The sequence below is a fragment of the Emydura macquarii genome, unplaced genomic scaffold (assembly GCF_026122565.2).
Source record: "Emydura macquarii macquarii isolate MOO-44397 ecotype Brisbane River unplaced genomic scaffold, CSIRO-AGI_Emac_v2 contig_1045, whole genome shotgun sequence".
Classification (NCBI taxonomy): Eukaryota; Metazoa; Chordata; order Testudines; family Chelidae; genus Emydura; species Emydura macquarii.
Genome location: NW_027131182.1, coordinates 4,816,605 through 4,829,502, shown reverse-complemented (window position 1 = coordinate 4,829,502; position 12,898 = coordinate 4,816,605). Strand labels below are relative to the sequence as shown.

Here is a 12,898-nt window from a genome sequence, read left to right as displayed (position 1 = left end):
AATGTGACCCCCAACGGATGGGGAAGAAGCCAGCAATGGGACAGAGGAAGCTAAATACAGTGAAGTAGCAAGTGAATGGGAGGAAGAACTTGTGTCCTGGTTTTTGTTCAGCAATATTGTCACTCTAGAGTGGAGGGAGGCAGCTGAGTAGAGCCCAGCACAAGAGAAATATGATGTGGAGCAATCTCAAACAGTATCTCATGGAGATACGGCCAGGCCAGAAACAGACAGATGAAGGTCAAGGGTGGAATCTGGATATGGACGACGTGCAGAAAAGAACAGGGAGTGTAACAAGGGACCAGGCTAAAGGACTTCAAAATAAACTATGATACTTACACTATTATCTGTTCCATAATACAGTTATGCTTACCCGGTGGTCACCTCAGGCAAGGTCTCCACTTAGAAAGGAACAATTGGGAACAAAATGGGAATTGATTGCCTAGGAAGGAAAACTGCAGAAAGGGATCTGGGGGCATAGTGGATCATAAGCTAAATATGAGTCAACAGTGTAACACTGTTGGGGGAAAAAAATCAAACATCATTCTGGGATGTAACTGTAGGAGTATTGTAAGAAGACATGAGAAGTAATTCTTCCACGCTACTCCACATTGATAAGGCCACAACTGGAGCATTGTGTCTAGTTCTGGGTGCTACATTTCTGGAAAGATGTGGACAAATTGGAGCAAGTCCAGAAAAGAGCAACAAAAATCATTAAAGGTCTAGAAAATATGATCTGTGAGGGAAGATTAAAAAAATTGGGTTTATTTAGTCTGGAGAAGAGAAGACTGAGGGGAGACATGATAACCTTTTTCAGGTACATAAAAGGTTGTTACAAGGAGGGAGAAAAATTGTTCTCTTTAACCTTTAAAGATAAGACAAGAAGCAATGGGTTTAAATTGCATCAAGGATGGTTTAGGTTGGACATTAGGAAAAACTTCATAACTGTCAGGGTAGTTAAGCACTAGAATAAATTGCCTAGGGAGGTTGTGGAATCTCCGTCATTGGAGATTTTTAAGAGCAGATTGGACAAACACCTGTCAGGGATGGTCTGGATAATACTTAGCCTCGCCATGAGAGCAGGTGACAGGACTAGATAGCCTCTCGAGGTCCCTTTCAGTTCTACGATTCTATAAAGGGGATAAGAGTCCACCGGAACTGATCCAATGGCAAGGGCGATCTGAACGGAACATTTAAATCTTTCAGTTTTAATAATCTAAGTTGTTACTACGACTGATATATCCAGTTTAAGGGGAACAGTGTCTCTTTAAGATGAAATCCACTGACATAACATTTAACTCTTCAGGCATAGCCAGGCATCCCCAGGAATAGGAATGACACAGATATAATATTGTTTCCTTTTCTCCTGCTTGCACTAGTCTTCTGAGCCCATCTGAGAAAGGATACCTGCTCCTCATGAAAAGCCTCTTTGGATCCGAATTAGCACACTTATCCAGACATCATTTGATGTAAACAGAAACACAGCGGCTGTAAACAGCGGAAAAGGTGAGTGGAAAGTCAAAGCATGCAGCTGAACATCTGTTGTTTATAATGTCTGTCTGTTTGTCTCCTGTTTGTGGCTGATATCTGTAATAAGCAGGGGCCAGCTGAGCTGTTATCATTCCAAAAATATAGGTTTGTACAAGCTAAATGCAAACCAACTAATGTGTATCAAGTTAATCTCATACTGTGCGTGCTACGTGTACCCTGAGTGTAGGATCAAGTATTTAGAAACTTGAAACTATATCAGTGGTTCTCAGCCAGGGGTACGCATATCCCTGGGACTACGCAGAGGTCTTCCAGGGGATACGTCAACTCTTCTAGATGTTTGCCTAGTTTTACACCAGGCTATATAAAAAAGCACTAACAAAGTCAGTACAAACTAAAATTTCATGCAGACAATGATTTGTTTATACTACTCTATATACTATACCAGTGTTTCTCAAGCTGGGGGGGGTCATGATTTATTTTATAATTATATGGTAAAAATGAGAACGTAAGCAATTTTTCAGTAATAGTGTGCTGTGACACTTTTGTATTTTTATGTCTGATTTTGTAAGCTAGTAGTTTTTAAGTGAGGTGAAGACGGGGTATGTAAGACAAATCAGCCTCCTGAAAGGGAAACAGTAGTCTGGAAAGGTTGAGAGCCACTGGCCTATGTGGCATCCACGTGGTTGCAACTGGATAATTGTGCATGAAAAATGTGCAGTTGCATGAGTAGAACAGATGAATGTGTGTGCAACTGCATATTTCGCAAGCATTGTTAAGCTGTGTTGCATGCCGGAGATCTCATAAAGACAGCGCTCCAGGCAGTTGCCAGCATTTTAAGAACTATGTTGTCCAAGTCTAACCCTGTTAGACCCTACATGACTGCTTCCAGGGTTGCTATCACTGGTAGAAATAAACTGATGGTAGCAGCAGTAGAAAATCTGGGGCACAAAAGCCTAGAGTAGACAAGGCCAAAAATAGGGAAGGATAGGTGCCCACCCTCTAAGGTAGATCGTACAGAATATGCTGGTTTTCAACATTAGATCCTTAAATTGTACCTGTGCATGGAGAAAACCAGGTGAGGGTTAAATATGCACCTTTACTTGCACAGTGCACTGCTGCATACGCAAAGTGGATGCAAAGTAAGCAAAATAAAAAACAAAATAATGTGCAAAATAAGCAGCTGTGTACATAAGTGTTGATTAATTATGTGGTAACTTTTTTTTGCAAAAGAACATGAAAACTTAACTATGCTTCCTGATACGAATTTACTTGAGCAGTTACCCATTCTGCTCATCCAGCTGCATCTTTTTATTATAATACATATAGCTATAGTTATGCTTATTGGAGAGACAAGATGGGTGAGGAAATATCTCTTATTTGACCAATTTCTGTTCATGAGAAAGACAAGCTATCAAGCTTACACTGACCTCTTCCTTTTCAAACTGTCCATTGTTTTCTGGAAGCTGCCAAGATTTATGAAATACAACATACAAATACAACATACAATGCAACTCACTCTCTCAAACCCTGGGAGGCAGGCCAGTCCTCGCTTACAGACAGCACCCCAACCTGAAGCAAATACTCACCAGCAACTGCACACCACACAATAGAAACACTAACCACAGGAACGTATCCCTGCAACAAACCCTGTAGCCAATTCTGCCTGCATATCTAATCAAGTGACACCATCATAGGTCTTAGCCACATCAGCCACACCATGAGGAGCTCATTCACCTGCACATCTACTAATGTGATATATGCCATCATGTGCCAACAATGCCCCTCTGCCATATACATTGGCCAAACCGGACTGTCTCTGCGCAAAGGAATAAATGGACACAAATCAGACATCAGGAATGGTTACATTCAAAAACCAGTAGGAGAGCACTTCAATCTCCCTGGACACTCCGTAACAGACTTGAAAATTGCCATACTTCAACAAAAAAACTTCCAAAACAAACTCCAGCACGGAACTGCAGAGCTGGAACTCATAAGCAAACTTGACAGTACCAGACTAGGTCTGAATAGAGACTGGGTGAGGCTAGCCCACTACAAAAAATAACGTTCCCTCTTTTGACATTCACATCTTCTCATCAACTGTTTGTGAATGGCCTCATCCACCCTGATTGAATTAACCTCGTTATCACTCGCCCTCCTCCCTGTCATGTAACTCACCCAACCTTGCATGTGTACATATACCCACCACACTGAAGTTTCCACTTCATGAATCTGATGAAGTGGGTTTCTGCCCACAAAAGCTTATGCCCAAATAAATTGGTTAGTCTTTAAGGTGCCACAGGGCTCTCGCTATTTAACATATGTAACCCCCTTCTTTTTCTGGGTTACTTGGGAGCAGGCAACACTCACCACTGTGCAAGGGCACCTAGGATTGCTGACAACAAAGGAGATCCTGAGTATTCCAGTGATGATGTAGGATAGGTGGGAATCCTCTATCCACCCCTCTGCTGCAGTCCCTTTCCGTCTAAAGGGGTTTATAATTGGCGGTGCCTCCACCTGGCTGGACCCTGTCCACACTTAATAGCAGGTCTTGGGAGCTTCCAGGACTAAACCTATTCTAATAATAATAATCATCAGTGGCATGGGTCTAACTCAAAAAATATCAATTATGCAAACTAAACATCCAATATACTTAAATTAGAGTTAACACACCTTTACTTAACACATTACGGAAACATGGCATAACAGAGTGAAATGAAATGTCACTACTATTTCAAATCCACAGGGGCAGTTGAATAAATCAATTAATAAAGATAGTATACAGTAATAAATGAAACTTGTCTAGCTGGCATCTCCACTGCCATTATTTATCCCACCTCCGGAGTGTACAGTCTCCTAGAGTGCAGAGCCCTAACCTCTTGCTTGCGTGGGCGCGCTTGAAGATCTGAAGGAGACAGCACTCTGTTGGTTCAACGTATCAGTTCAGCCCAGAGATCAAGCTGAAGATTTGGAGTTGGCCCAACCAAATGTCAGCAGTTCTGGCCCTGCTTGAAGGGACTTCCTCTCTCTGCCTCTTCGCAGGCCCAGTCAAAGTCTCTCTGCTGTGCCCCTTCCTTTACAAGCCTTGCCCCAAACTACAGAGTTGGGGGGGGCACTCACAGCACCTTCACTGCAGGCCCACCTCAGTCAGCTCCAGGCTCAGTCCCTGCCTTGGCTTCGGCAATGCCACCAACCTGCAAAGCTCCCTGCTCAATCAAAAACTCCAGCAGGCTCTCAGCTGCAGTTTCGGGACCCCAGCAGCAGTCAGCCTCAGCTTCCAGCCTTGGCCGCGCTCCACCCCAAAACCAAAATGGAGTCCCCACATGCTTTTTTTCTGAGCTTCCTGGAAGGGGAAGAGTCTCTCTCCTTTTTCCCCAAGGCATCATGAGAGTTGTAGTCTTCCAGGATCTTCCCAACTGTAAAACTCCCAAATAAGTTCCAAGGCCCCTGAAGTACAGGGTGCCTACACATACAATTAGACATTTTCAAAAATTGCACTGAAAAAAACAGAGGCACAACTTTCCATAGTGATTTTTGATGGTCCACATTTTTATGACTAGGATTTTGGGTGCAAAAATACATTTTCATTTTGAATACAAGCGCCTTTTTTGCATGCAAATTGATGTATACATCCGATGCAGGCACGAATGCAAGTTTTTGCACAACCAGTAACATACAGTCAGTGCAGTCATATGACTGCAATTTTAAGACCTTTCTTGAGACCTTTTTAGTTCCAATGGGTCAAATTCAATCCTTATGTAATCAGGCACAACTATGTTGACGTTAGTGCTTACACCATTGCTGAATTTGGGCCAATGTCATAAGACATCAGCAGGCAGAAGAAGTTTAGTTAGCTAGTCTGGCTGGAGCTAAAACTGAGTTAAGGCTCCTATTCGTGCTTATGACCTTGTCTGGGTTTTATTTATTATTTGTAGACACACACAACCTTGGATAAACACAGCAAATTGTGTTTTGTAATCTTTGCTGGGAGAAAAATGCCTGAGCCCAGTGTAGAATTTTTTATAAATCTTTTTCTAGCTTCGTAGAAGAGAAGGGGTCAAGATGTTTACTAAAGAAGTTCACCAGCATACACAGCATATCAACACTGCATGTTGCTTAACAGTGTAGCATTTACAGTATAACCAATTCTTCCCCTTTATGCTCCAAGTCAGCACACTCTATTAAAGGCTAAATTGTGAGAAATGTGCCATTGCATTTCTCTCACGTCACTGTACAAATCTTCTTAATTCATTCATATAGGGTCCAATTCTGTAGAAGCTCTGCAATTCGATCTCCTTTTGACCTCTGTGTGAATCATGCAGAAGCCTTTAACAGAGCCTACTGAGGGGAATACTGCAGAGTTATAACAGTAAGTGGAAAAATAAGCAATGCAGGAGCTCAAGGTTAAATGTGATCGGAAATATTAATTAAATGCAAAAAACTCCCCAAAAATAATTAAAAAAAAAAAAAACCCCTCAAGAATTGAGGCTATGGGAAAGTTGCCAAGTGAAGCATTCAAAAATCAGGAAACTCCAAAAGCTTTCTCCTGCAGTAATAACTGGTGCACAATAACAGAACTGGTTGAAAAATGCAAAAACAAATTTTTGTGGAAAATGTTTTATATAAAAATCTTTTTTAATTTCCCTTGAAAACTTTTGTTTTTCAACAATAACTACAAAACCAAGCAAACAAAATAGGGGGAGGAGGAAATCAGTTTTCAAAAACCATTTTTTTTTTTTACCAACCTCTCAAACCTTTTTATGAAAATATTTCAATACGGGGATTCTGTTATTTCACAAAAGTGGAAATTTTTGTCCAAAGTCTAAACTTACCCCCAAAATTTGCATATTGGTCAAAAATCCATTTTCCATCAAAATGGTTTGATGGAAAAAAATTCAACTATCTCTAATTAATAACCCAAAAAGTAAGATCCAAGGTGTGCAGAGATCCAGGGGATAGGCTGAAGCTTTGGGTAATTGGCGCTCCAATCCTGTAGAACTCCTAGGGCCATGTTTCTCACAATGAGGCTAGAGTGGCCAGGGGGCCAGTTTTTGACTGGAAAACCCAGTTGAAACAGAAACCTTACAGTCAGTCAGTCTAGTCTGACAAGACACTCAAAGTCCAGTTACTGCAGTCAGAGGAGGTGCTGGGTCATCACTTAGCCAGGTACTCAGCCATGGCCGCCTTCTACCTGCGTCGGGCAACTGCAGCTCCCAGCCTCAGCTCCATATGCAAGTCCCTCCCAACCTGGGTGGAGGGGGGGAAGAGGAAAAGAGCAGGAAGCGATATGGGGGAGTGGGTAAAAGGATTGAATGGGGGAGGGATCTTGGGAGCAGGGGTGGGGCTTTGGGGAAGGGGCGGGACCTCCTGGGAAAAGGCAGCGCAGGAGCAGGGGCAGGGTCTCGTCAGGGAGGAAGAGGTGAGGTGAGGGAGGTTCCAGCACCCCTGCTGGAGTGTCTGGTTTTTAAATATTACAAAGTTGGCAACCTTAAATGAGGCCCATTTACGCTGCTGTGGCAGTGTGAAAGGCCTTTAATGTACATTGCAACCCTAAATTCTGAAAATTAAAGCTAAACTCCTGTGTTGTACTCCTGAAAAGGGAAAGAACCCATAGAGCTAAAGTGGTTCTTACTGGCCCTGGGGACATGGTCAGTTAAGATAGTTTCATTGAAATGGCATCTGCCTGTACATAGGTTAACAGTGTGGAAATAAGCTTAACTTCCAGAATTCCCTGCCTATAGAGAGCAAGATTTCTCAGCCATTAACAATAATTCAGTGCTAGCTTGGTTGGGTTTGTTTCGTTTTTCACATTTAATTGCTCTGAATTTTAAGGGGGTGAAAAAGGAAAATCCAAACCAGCTGAGGAACTCACCTCAGAATCTGAGAGTTTAACTACAAAGCCCCTATTTGTCTTTCTATCAGACCGATATTTAGTCCTATATCACATCTTTGTAGTATTTTAATATGTACATGATCTGGAGCACTGATAATTTTAAAACCAGAGGAATCCTTTAGGGGATTATCTAGGTGATTTTATAGCAAGTTTTTGCAATTTGCTCTTTTTCTTAAAGACCCAATTCCTGCAATTGTGAGAATCTCAGTTTTCATTTAATAAATACACAAAGCTTCCAGCCTATCTGATTGTGGAGAAAAACTGGAAAATGTGACCCCCCCCTCCCCCCACTGTAACCTACAAATTCAAAAATGAGGAGGCAAAGAAAAACAACCTATTTTTTAATCTAATGATTTTTGTTAGGAGCCTGGATCCTGATTTTTCAGTGCTTGAGGCTGACAGTACTGTGATTGAGTAGATCAGATGACTCCCGATGGATATAGTGTCTCAATGGAGCATTTTAATCTAAAAGCACATGCAGCCCCCTTTCATAGAGATCACCACTGAGAAAAAAATCACCTGATTGCTAAGGCCACCAGCAAAGCCTGTCACATGCCACGTTAGGTCCATTCAGCGAACGTCATGCACACTGAGTTTTCACCTTGTTCTCTGTTAGGCAGCTGTCCAAGAGCAAATTTTGCCAAAAGCGACGGCAGCACTCAACCCTGACCTGGGCATAATTAGAATTTCTCTGCTCTGGAGATCCCTAAATTCCTCTGTGCAAGATTATTGAAATTTTCAGAGGAAAGAAATGGGCACATTTCAATGCCATTGCACCTCTTCCCTCCCCCAAGAACTCCATATGGGCAGAGTAACATGTGGAAGCTGTGCAGGCTGGATGTAGACCCCCTTCAAAAGTGGGCACCTGGTGCAGCTTCAGATTTCTTACTGGCAAACTGTAAATCCTGGCTGGGAGACCCACACCCTATGTTACTTCTCTAGAAGGAGTGAGGTAAGCCCACTGGGGAATGGATTTCGCTGTGTCTCCTGATCTTTGAGTGTTTTATAAGCAAAGCAATATCTTCTCAACTGGCATGAAGCAGAGAAACCTGCAGGGAGAGGTCTTTACAGCCATCAGATTGATTTTTCTAACATAGGTGCTGCACTGTAGGCTGGTAGCAGGTCCCTCATTTTTATTTGCCCAGACAGAAGCACTTGTCTCTAAGCATTGCTCTGTGTAATCTTGTGTATAATGAGTGAGCATGTGGTCTGGAAATTTGTATGCCCTTAACTCAAGTGTTGTATTAGCTCTAAGCCTAAGGGACTCGTAAGATATGAAAGATCAGCTTCCAGCTGAGAGAGAGCTCCTCTTGCTTTACCAGGCAGGGTGGCTGCATACAGATTGCAGGAGTCCTGGTTTAGCTTATCAACTGTGGTAATATCCAGGATTGACCCTCAGCGCATCTAGCCTCTTGAAGGGGAAATCTGCTAATTGGTTAAATCCATTCTAGTGTCTGGCTCCAAGCTGGCAGACACAACACAAGCGTTTGTTCTGTGAGTGCAAAGACCAGGGGAAAACAGGAGATGGGGGGGGGGTATTTATTTATTGCCATCTGATAGTTGCAAAGGTACCCAGGAAATGGGACCCAGAAGGGGCAAAGCTTTTAACAGTCATCTTCTTTTCTCTATTTTTATATATCTGTGTGGGCCATAGAGAGCCGATTCTCCTGTTGCAGGATTTGGGTAACTCCCACTGACTTCCTCCTACTGTAAGAGAATAGGGCCCACTGTATGTTTCATCATGGAAGCAATGCTTTAGAGGAGAAGGATTAACCTAAAATCCTTGGAGATACACAGGAACTACAGTACTGGCTCAGAGAGTGGCCCATCTAGACCTTTGTGTTATATGAGACCATGGCTTATCCGAGAAACTTCAGTAAAAGGTGCCAAAAAGTAACTCCATAATTCACAAGGACAGAATAATATGTACATAGGGGAAGTTTCTTCCTAATCCCAGACGGATCCACAGGCCTCTCTCCACCCAGCCACTTGTGGAGAGACTCTAATTTACTCTTTGCAGTGATGGTAGTAGTGTGTCATGAGGATGGGAACAGGTGTACGTGGGGAGGTCCAATTTTGTTATTGTATTTGTTTTGTTTTTGAGTGGAGCAGAAGTTCTGCTAGAACCCAGCCCTATTTTAGTGTTAATGCACACTTGTCTAGTTAATCTTGAGAGGACTCTGATGATAGCTATTTCACAAAGCTGCCTCTTCAGCTGAAATGTCTCTTGCTTGGTCTCATCCCCAAAGAGGACTTTTCTAGAAAATGCCTAGTGAATCTGTGGAGTCATTTCCGAATAATGAGTGTGAGAAGTCTATCTTCCTCTCTAGGCACTTTTAATTTCATTCCTCAAAAATGTTTCAGGGTCTGTTTATGCACTCAAGAAAGAAACACTCCTGCATTTTTAACACTATTAATAGTAGTAGTAGTAGTTACTATCAGTATTAAGTATTGCCCAGAGGCTCCAATCATAAGAAGAGATTTAGCGTGCTAGGTGCTATACAAACCACAGAGGAATCTGGAGGACTGTCTGGAAAATATGTGAAAACAAATGATTGGGCTCAGTACAGGGGTAACTGAATGAAATTTAAACAGGCGGTCAGACGAGGTGATCTAATAGTCTTGTCCGGCTTTATAATCTATTAGTCTAAAAATAAAGATAGGTGAACCTCTCAGATCTGCTTCCAAATTGTCCATCATTTAGGTGCATTTCAATCTCATATTTTGAACTGATCCATTATATAAATAAGAGCCACCCATGAAGATCAGATTCAAACTTTGCAGAGTTTTCAGGAATCTTGGTGTAGATTTTGGTTGTTAGAAAGCAACGTATCAGATATGTATGTTTGTGTCAGCATCTCTCTGACAATGTCTGCAATGAAATAAATATAGATGAACGTACTTCAATGAATAGACATTCACAAAGGCCATTTATTTTGATCTAATTACATATATGGTACAGACAAATGCAGAAAGAGTGAAGGAAATAGAGAAGAGAAAGGTATCAACTTTTTCCCTGAATAACCTATTTCAAAATTAGTCCAAAATTAGTAAGACTGCTTCTTAGAAATAGAACTGAGACAGAAAACTCATCAATCTTCTGATTAATGTAAGTTGTTTTGGCACAGTTTCTTATATGCAGAACTTAAAGTATTCTTCCTTGTGTTTATTGTGTATATAGTTTAAACTTATGGCTGCTAATCCCCAGTGCATGTTACAAAAAACTATGGCCTTAATATTAATAGATAAGATTTGTGAATAAACTTGTAATTAGTAAGGGAGGGGAAAAGTCTAACATGACTGGCCTAGAAATACACTACTGTGACATCTTGGAGAGGTCAGAGTCAATCCTTAGTCAACGCACACCATAAAAATTCATTTAGATGCAATGTATTTAATTTTTATTTACCGACTCAGAAGAGACACTAAATTCCTTTTTTTCTGATTGACGTTTGTGCCAACAGATGGTAGTCATGATTAGAGCTGGTTGGGAATTTTTTTATGACATTTTTTGTTGTTGAAAAATGATGATTTATGAAAACTGAAATGTTTTGCAGGGATAGGGTCAGTTTCAAAAAATTTTTCAACTTGAAATTTTTTTTTAAATGTTAAAATTGTCCAAATGGGTTTGTCATTTTTTAAGCAAAAAATAAATAAATAAATAAAATTAAATTAAATCAATTTTTCCAGTTCAAAATGACTGCTTAAAAATCTAGGCTAATTAGAGTTTAAAAAAAATGTAAATGACTGAAATCAAAACAAAACTTTAGGAAATAATCTTAGAAAATGTTTTCATTAACCCATACTGAAAAAAAATCAGATTTTATGTTCACAAAATTTTTTGAGACTTCTAATTTTTGGGAAAACTTTTTGAAATCTTGAAAATTTTTACAGCTTGGGAAAACCATTTCCCACCCAGTGCTCCTTGTGATACCCTCTGAACTTCTGCCCAGATTCCAAAATACCTGTTTTAAAGTTAACCAGAACTTTATATTTTCCCTCATTATGTTTTATTTTCTGTACTTCTGCGTATCCAGGTTCCAGATGAACCAGAATTACAAGTGCTTAAACTAAAGACAGGTCCAGACCAAAAGCCCAGGTCTTAACACCCCAAAGTCTAGTGCAGCTCAGATCCAAATCTTAAAATCTAGCTTGTAAGCCCTTTGGCACATGGATTGTATGTTTGTACAGCACCCAGTTGTTGAGCACAGTGAGGTCTTCAGTTGACTGAAGTGTCTAGGAGCAACCACAATAAATAAATAATTATAAATACGTATACAATATCTGAGCTAGCTTTTACTGAACAGCTCTGAACTTCAATTCCAAGGCCAAACTTTGTAGTAAGGGTCCATTGCAACCGGAAGCAGAAGTACTAATAATATAGCAAATCAACCTGTTCTCCCACCAAGTTCTTCATCCTCATTGCGTTTTGATAAGCATTCAAACTTTTGAGTGCGTATCCAAATGGAATCCCAAGTCTGAACTTTTTGAGGTTCACCTAATACTAATTCTGCTGTCACTATTCTTTGTCATTACTTAAATACCATGGCAATAAATCCCTTAGAAATATGATCAAGTTAGATTAGGTTAGTCAAATCAATGCCAAAGATCTCATCGTGTCCAAATGTTCCTTTATAAGAGGAAGTTATCACTGCAATGTTTTGGAAAGTGAAACTCTCTTAGAGGGAGTAATACCCTCCAGAACATTGTCCCATCTCAGTACACTCCTGATGTGGTAGAGGAATCTAGATGGATATTACAGGGAGAAAAGGACTAATGGATCTGGGCTATTATGCCATATGGAGCAGATGGATATTAAAAAGTCAGACTCCTCCAGACATATATAACTGATACTATATTAGACTAATGTTCCAGTGGAACGTCTACAGCAAACTGAGCACTTTTTAACCCACGCGAGGAACCCGTTGCTCCAGCACATCACTGGCCAGGTTCAATAGCTGGATATATCAGATTTCACTCTACATAAAGTTATCACATACACAGCCACAGAATGGAAAAGACAACAGAAAAACCTTTTGACACAGTTCCTATAGGCTGAATTTTCAAGAGCTATGGGCCTGCTTTTTCACGTACTCAGGACCCACAGTTGGGACCTGATTTTGAAAGAGGTCGGATCCCATCTAGGTACTTAAATGAGCAGCAGTGTGAACGGGCTCCCCCTTCAGTTTCTGGACATCCTGTCTGGCAAGCCCTCTTTGTGAATTCAGCAGCACTCATAGTCTACCACGGTACCCCCATCAAGTGTCTTTATTATTGTTTATGCTCTGGGTACATCACAACATAGTGACATTATGTGGAATCCCTGTTCCTGTTCCCTGGCTCAGCCTTTTAAACTGCTTGCTTACTTAGAGCCATCCAACTGGTGACCTAATTACCTCATTAGCTCCTCAGGCTCCCTACAGGTGCAAGTGATCCCTTCTGCCCTTCCAAAACCAAACTACCCGAGCCCCTCCTTCTCTAATTACATCCCGTGCTGATGGTGTTGTAAGTCATCAGCGT

General features: G+C 41.1%; 1 long non-coding RNA gene across 2 annotated transcripts in view; it reads left to right on the top strand.

Moving 5' to 3' along the window:
* Positions 1 to 1,397: 1,397 nt before the first annotated feature.
* LOC137151151 (uncharacterized) overlaps positions 1,398 to 12,898 on the top strand; it is a 59,249-nt gene continuing 47,748 nt past the window's right edge. For both annotated transcript variants that reach the window (XR_010919192.1, XR_010919193.1), the window contains exon 1: positions 1,398 to 1,503. This is a non-coding gene — a long non-coding RNA (uncharacterized lncRNA). The remainder of the gene's footprint in view (positions 1,504 to 12,898) is intronic.